We start from the raw sequence: 7,085 nt of genomic DNA, 5'->3' as shown, positions 1-7,085 counted from the left end.
CACCTGCAGTATAACAATGTCATAAATGCAAATGATGGCATCTTTGTTGTTTTTGTCAGTTGGCTTTATCATTGTGGTATTGATTATGCATTAAATGGGCAGGAATCTGGCTGTCAAAGCTCGCCCTCTTTGAGATTACAAAGGGAGATAATTGTTGCACAAAACTCAGAGCGGATTAACAAGGGCCTTAGCACTAATCATGAGCAGCTCCAGTTGTCTTCAGAGGCTGTGTTCACACTAGAGCACAAGCGCCCACCACAGCAGCATTCGTTCTTGAGCAAGGATTATAGCACGTTAAGCTACTATTTCAATCCCGCCAGTAGCAGCAGCTGCAACAATGCATTCATCTTCTTCCTATTGCGATCGGGATCCTTCAAGGCTTTGATCACAAGGGCAGCGATGCTAATTGCTCCCCTACTTCCAGTCTTGCTCCAATTAAGCGTCACCATTGAGGGAGCCACCCGTAAACTCCACTAGACGGTAGACATGAAGCTGAGTGATGCATGTTTTTCGCCCACGATGAAGATGCAGTGCTGATAAAGAAAGGGCAGCAAGAATATGAAGAGGTGGTTTTTGTTCGTTTAACAGGATGGGAACTTGGAGCTGCCTCTTCATTGGCGCCCAAGATCGGGCCTCTAGGTCTGTCGCCCAAGAAGGTAGGAGAGGACATTGCCGAGGAGACTGCCAAGGACTGGAAGGGCCTACGCATTATTGTCAACCTCACTGTCCATATCGTCAATCCAAGTTTGTTTTCGTCCCTTCCACTATCTGCGAGGGATCCAATTTGGATGGTATCTCTACTGATTTCCTCTCCTAATTTCTTTCCGTTTCTTCTGCTTATGCTCTCGCAACCCTGCATTGCCCTCTCTCTCTCTCTCTCTCTCTCTCTCTCTTTTTGGAAAGATAAACCTTTTCTGAAATAACTATGCAGCATCCAACAGCAATAGGAGATAATTTAACATCAATACAATATGTCTATCTGAACGGGTGCAAACCTCACAATTAAAAAGTGTCATTCTTTGCACTCTTACATCATCAAGAACGTGCTATCATAGCCCACAATGTATGTATGGAGCACCCCCCAACCTCATAAGGCACGACAAAGCAAAAGGTTGCAAGAGTGCATTGACCTATCTTTTTTTGAAACCATACTTCTTACATTCATAGAACAAATCAGTTTTGGCACTGCGAAGGTTCACAATTTTGGGGCAACCATCTCTATCCTTCTCCTGCTGTGTGCACTCTTTGTAGTAGTAAGCATCAGAAATGCCAGCACCAGCTCCACAGATGACGCATTGCTTTTGGAAGGAGTCATAAGTGCACTCATCTCACTCGAACCAGAGTACAGGGGTGCGCACACGAATCGCAAATCACGCACTTGTCATCGCACTTCTTGCAGAGTCTCCCTATAGATGTTCGTTTGCTTGAGACACATTATCAGACCAGGATGATGCTTCACCATGGCTGCTTGTGAGTGCTCGCTTGCCCCGCGTGTGCTAAGAGTCTCTCTCTCTCTCTCTCTCATTTGTAAATCATTTACAAGGCTTATATATAAACTCGACTAATTTACAGCCACAATGGTAAAACATCCATGGAGTGCAGATAAAAAAATCCATCATCGAGTGTAGAAACGTAAGAGTGACCCAATAATGACTTTTACTTTGAGTGATAATGAACACTTGTTTTACTGATTGTTTCTGTAGCTCGTAGGAGCTTGGTGTAAGCTTCCCGAAAAACCCAGTCGCGGAAGGGAAGCCTTTGCTGCTTCTTCGCTGCCAAGAACGAATGTGAGGGTTTCGAAGTGAGATGCCTCCAAGGCTTCAAACGCACTTCCACATTGCCTCTCCAGGTAGACAAGGTACACAGTTGCCTCATCCGACATCGCCATGGCAGAGAGAGAGAAAACACAGAAGATGAGAACCAGAGCGAGTTGTCTCCCCCCCCCCCCCCCCCCCCCCCCCCCCCTCTCTCTCTCTCTCTCTCTCTCTCTCTCTCTCCCTCAAAAAACTCTACTCTCTCAAAGAGCGCGCGTCGGCGCGCGCTCTTTGAGAGAGTAGAGTTTTTTGAGGGAGAGAGAGAGAGAGAGAGAGAGAGAGAGAGAGAGAGAGAGAGAGAGAGAGAGAGAGAGAGAGAGAGAGAGAGAGAGAGAGAGAGAGAGAGAGAGAGAGAGAGAGAGAGAGAGAGAGAGAGGAGAGGCAGTCTTTTCCTAGTTGACGGCCGCGCGCTCTTTGAGAGAGTAGAGTTTTTAGAGAGAGAGAGAGAGAGAGAGAGAGAGAGAGAGAGAGAGAGAGAGAGAGAGAGAGAGAGAGAGAGAGAGAGAGAGAGAGAGAGAGAGAGAGAGAGAGAGGAAGCAAAAGCAGTCTTTTCCTAGTTGACGGCAAGTAAGCAGGCAGTCCAGGCGCCGCGCTGCAATGAAATCGACTCTCTCTCTCTCTCTCTCTCTCTCTCTCTCTCTCTCTCCCTCCATGAGCAGGCAGTCCAAGTAGAGGGGCTCGCGCTACAGTATCAATTATCTCTCTCTCTCTCTCTCTCTCTCTCTCTCTCTCTCTCTCTCTCTCTCTCTCTCTCTCTCTCTCTCTCTCTCTCTCTCACGTGCACACATGCACACTCGCACCTGTTTGCTGCCTTTCTCCCTTCTAGCGTGCCTGTCTCAAATCAGCAACGCATCCTCTCTATCCCAAGAAGTTTTGGAAAAATCCTCACAATAATTCCCACATTGTGACTTACCTCAACATCATGAGATTCTGTGAGGGAGGCACTGCATACCTAGCTAGGTACGATTGGGGGCAGGGGACCGCCGGCCCGGTGCCTCTCGAGCAGAAGCTCATGATGTTATGCATTGTATGAAAAACATTGAAAAAGATTCTGTTTTCCTACATGAGAATATTTCTAAATCTTCTTGTGTATCTCTTCAACCCACAGGGTGAGCCTCTCTCTCTCTCTCTCTCTCTCTCTCTCTCTCTCTCTCTCTCTCTCTCTCTCTCTCTCTCTCTCTCTCTCTCTCTCTCTCTCTCTCTCTCTCTCGTTGCACCGCAGGGGCGGATCCGAGGGAAACGAGGGGCCAACCCGGGGGCTTGAAAAAGTCACTCTGGTCAAGGTGTGCTTCGAGGGCTTTCTGAGGTGGCGGGGAGTTGCTTGCCACGAGGGCAAGCACCTCAGAAGTTAACCAAAGCCGACGATCGAGCACCACAACGGTGGATGTAACAAGCACGGAAGAGGCCACAACAATCCCATCAGGTGCTCCAACTGTGGGTGATGTGTGCCCAAGGACAAGGCTGTCAAGCGGTTTCTTGTAAGGTACATTGTTGAACAAGCTGTTGTTCGAGATGTACAGGATGCTTCCATTTATGATGGGTATGCACTTTCTAATCTTTACACCAGAAAGGGGTACTGCATTTCATGCACCATTCACTCTCACGTTGTTCGTGTGAGATCCTGCACAGCAAGAATAGTTTGCGAGCCACCACAGAGGTTTAGATGCAAGCAAGATATGTAGAATCAGAATCAACGTACCAATGTTCTTGCTGTTAGGAAGTGAAGAGGTGTCTAATTAGTACATAAGCCATGAGAGGAAGAAAGCTCGTGAATTTTGACTTCTACATAGAACTCTTAAAAGACGCATGCTATGAGCATTGCCACTGTGGTTGAAGCCATCAATAGGATGGACGTTGAGGGACTTTTGAGTCTTTTGGACGAGTTTGTATTTGAAGTTTTGGAAATGTCTTTCTAAAGTTTTTTCTAGAGAGAGAGAGAGAGAGAGAGAGAGAGAGAGAGAGTCCGACTTGCTTCTGAGACTCAGAGAGCGTGACAGAGAGAAGCCTTGCGAGTGAACAAGAGACACGAAACTGAAAATTTACTAAACTCGATCGTTGAGAGCGAGTGACCAATGGTATTAAAAAAAAAAAATCCAAAAACTTGTCAAACCTACATGTTAGAAACAATAGACGTAAAATCACTAAATCTAAAGGTTTTTATACCAATTTACACTTTTTTTTTTCAAATTTTGGAGGTTTTCTCACCTTCAACTATAAAATTTAGAGGTAAATCTCAAAATTTGTAGGTGGGTTTACACTAAACCAAGGTTTTTGTTACACTAAACCTAGGCTTTTGTTACACTGAACCTAGGTTTTTTTTAGCGCACTGTGAGTGACTTATAGAGGCGGCACTAAGTCTAAGAGGAGAGAGAGAGAGAGAGAGAGAGAGAGAGAGAGAGAGAGAGAGAGAGAGAGAGAGAGAGAGAGCCTAATTGGCTAGATTGGTTGAGAGCATGCACACCCCTTCCATGCAGAGCTTGCTACCTAGTGGCAGAATCAGGCCCACTTTTGTGGAACTCTAGAAGAAGGTGGAGGTAGGGATTGTTGAACAAGGGCATCAGCACATCAAAGTCATTTTTGACACGCAACCAGAAAGGCTAGTTTTTGAGAAAAGATTCCTCGACTGTGATCCCGCAACTGTTAAAGTCTCCATAAGGAATGCTCTTTTTTAGATTGCTCGAAAAGGTTTGCTTGGAGTTTGAAATTCTACATCATGCAGTCAACCATGGCTAGGCACCATTTATGGATGAAAATGTGGCCACAAGATTGTTCTTATGTTTGACGATAGCATCTATGCACTTTCTATCTCTTTTGTGATACAACATTATGAAATAACTAATGCATTCAAATTGCATCCATTTACTCTAATGGGAGAGCAGGTGAAGATAAAGGCTACTGAACTTGCTAGTGGTGACCAAATCTTCCTTCTCAATCATGGCCAATGTCAATTCTAGAAGGTTTGCATTGCTATTGAAAGCACACAAGGCATTGGAATGAAGGACACACTAGTAATAGTCCGATGGTCCCTCCATAGTAGTTGGTATACTAAATGCAATGCCTTCACAAAGCAGCCTACACATGGCACTCAAGCAAGCAAAGGATATCATTCAAGTTCAAGAGCTACCTATGCATTATGATGGACATGTGGCATTTGAGTTACCATCTTTTGATTTATTTGTGCACGAACTTATGAAAATTGCAACATGTGAATTTACCATGGCACAAATAGAGTTTGGAATATGCTCAGCAAGATGGTTCAGAAGCAAGGATATGACTGTGTATCAATGTGTGTGTGAACACATTAAAGGAAGATTATGGCTCTTTTGTTTGACACTATTTTAATGTGTGTGAACACATTAAAGGAAGAGTATGGCTCTTTTGTTTGAGACTATTTGAGATGCAACATAGTTACTTTGCTACACTATACTCTATAGAGTAACTATTGAGATCTTAATCTAATATTTTTCGTTGCTTACGCTCGCTCGGTTTCTTGTCCGCTCGGAAGTACTCGCTCGAGGATTGGGATTCCTCAAAGATTTGGTGATGTTGCATTATTACTTGGTATACAGTTTAAGCAGTGTGATGGTGGTATTGCCTTGTGTCAAAAAATTTACATAGAGAAATTGCTATGTAAGTTTGGACTTGAGGATTGCAAACCTATTACCACTCCTATGGAAAAAGGTTTGAAATTGAGTCTTCATGATGCTGGTGATCTTGCTGATGTCACTCTTTACCAAATTGTTGTTGGCTGCCTCATTTATGTATGCAACACGAGGTCGGATATTTAGTTTGCAATCTCACAGGTCATCAGATTTATGCATAGCCGAGGGTCTAAGCATTGGCAGGCTATCAAGAGGATTTTCCCCTACTTGATTGGAACTTTACATCTTGGCTTGTTTATCCCAAGGGGGGATCATTGTTGCCAGCCTTACATGCTTTTTTGGAGACAGATTTCGGCTGGTTGTTTTGACGTGCAAGTGTTCACAAGTGGTTTTTGTTTCATACTTGGCAGTTCATGTATATCATGGTTGAGAAAGAAGCAACCTACTGTGGTCAGTTCTGGTTGTGAGGCTGAGTACAAGGCAGTCGTCGCAACTACGGTTGAGTGTGTATGGCTCAAACGCCTTATGGCTGATTTGGGTGTTGGAAAGGACACTGCCAACACTATCTACACTTACAGTCAGAGCGCATTGGCAATTGCGAGAAACCCAATTTTTCATGCTCACACAAATCACATTGAGATGCATTAACACTATGCTAGAGAGAGGCTCTTAGCAAGAGAGATCATCTTGGCTTATGTGCCAACACAAGACAACCTTGTAGATCTTTTCAAAAGGCATTGTCGTGTGAGAAGTTTGAAGCTTTCCGCAAAGCTTTAGGCTTACTCATCTTTGTGGATTGATCATGTTCTCAGGGCATGGCACTTCCCTTTACTCTATGTGCCAACTCCTCTCATTCATTGCATCACTCCTAGGGGGGATTTGTTACCATCATATACATGTGGTAGTGATGTGCGTGAACATAATTAGGACCACCGTGGCATTTTTTCCCTCACTAAGAGGGTTTTTCCCCCATGCATTGTATATATGCCCATCATTCTAGGGCAATCCATATTTTCATTGCACAGTAAGTAATACACTTGCTATTGTGTGCCTTGAGCTTCCTTTGTCTTCTCCAAGCTGTGTGTGTTTTCTTGCAACCCTAATTCCAACAGTAAATATATGACATACTAAGGTACCTTCAACACAAAGTTCTTGTTTAAATTGTTTAAGTGGTATTAATAGATTGCTCAATGAGTAGATTTTTCTAGAAGGCAATCACATGCCCCCCACTTAACCAGCCACCAAACAGCTTCTTTACAAACCTGGGGATGGATTATAGTAGAATCCATGCATGTCCTAATGCTTGTGTACTCTTTTGAAATGGGTATGAGTATTTGGAACAAAGTCCCAAATGTGGATCAAATAGGTATAGAGAGGACACACAAGGAAAATTTGTCTCTGCAAAAATTTTACGACACTTTCCAATCACTCTAAGAATTAAGAGCATGTTTAGGTGCAAGTCTATAGCAGCTTTGATGACATGGCATCAGAACACTACATCCGTAGATGATGTGATGCGGGTGCCTTCTAATTCTCTTGCATGGAAGCACATAGAAGAAATATGAAAGAAGAACCTCGTTGTATCCATTTTGGTTTAGCAATGGATGGAGTGAACCCATGTAGATTGCGGAGTTTCTCATGGAGCACATGGCCTATTTTCTTGGTAAAC

General features: G+C 43.9%; 1 pseudogene; it reads right to left on the bottom strand.

The window, feature by feature from the left end:
• Positions 1-1,130: 1,130 nt before the first annotated feature.
• Positions 1,131-1,462, bottom strand: LOC147466013 (PHD finger-like domain-containing protein 5A pseudogene; annotated as a pseudogene).
• Between the last annotated feature and the right edge of the window lie 5,623 nt (positions 1,463-7,085).

The sequence above is a fragment of the Adiantum capillus-veneris genome, chromosome 1, assembly GCF_014529385.1.
Source record: "Adiantum capillus-veneris isolate H3 chromosome 1, ASM1452938v2, whole genome shotgun sequence".
Lineage (NCBI taxonomy): Eukaryota > Viridiplantae > Streptophyta > Polypodiopsida > Polypodiales > Pteridaceae > Adiantum > Adiantum capillus-veneris.
This window is presented reverse-complemented; position numbering and strand designations above follow the sequence as displayed.